Source organism: Egretta garzetta, unplaced genomic scaffold (genome assembly GCF_000687185.1).
Source record: "Egretta garzetta isolate BGI_Z169 unplaced genomic scaffold, ASM68718v1 scaffold326, whole genome shotgun sequence".
Taxonomy (NCBI): Eukaryota; Metazoa; Chordata; class Aves; order Pelecaniformes; family Ardeidae; genus Egretta; species Egretta garzetta.
This window is the reverse complement of record NW_009260026.1, coordinates 2,333,663-2,334,048: the sequence shown is the minus strand read 5'-3', so window position 1 is coordinate 2,334,048 and position 386 is coordinate 2,333,663. Positions and strand designations below refer to the sequence as shown.

Sequence of the window (386 nt, the reverse complement as noted above, 5' to 3'; positions counted from 1 at the left end):
AGGTCATATATCCACATATTTAGAATTATTTCCCAACTCACACTTTCTCCTGGGAAAGCTGCAATTGATAACACTGCTGGGAGAATCAGAGGAAATGCATGCATTTGTGTGCATAGAAAACAGTATTTGAAAAACTATCCTCTGGAGCTTTAAATGGCTTTAAAACTTTCCTTTCCATTGATGTTCAAGAACAAAATGATTGTTCTTAATTGCTATTATTTACAGCATTTGAAGCTCAGGTACAGAAGTGGAGCATGTTGGTGTGACCCTTCCCACACCCCCAAATGTTTGGCCGGAAGGAAAGTTATAACTCTCAGCTAGCAGCTCAGAAATAATTGTAGCCCAGGGCATAGCTCTATGTGAGTCAACAATTACAGAAGCACAGT

The 386-nt window shown here is 39.4% G+C and overlaps 1 protein-coding gene across 2 annotated transcripts in view; it reads right to left on the bottom strand.

Annotated features, from left to right (window-relative positions):
• The window catches only part of MYLK (myosin light chain kinase), a 223,816-nt gene that overhangs the window by 59,540 nt on the left and 163,890 nt on the right, over positions 1-386 (bottom strand). The gene's annotated exons all lie outside the window — the stretch shown is intronic.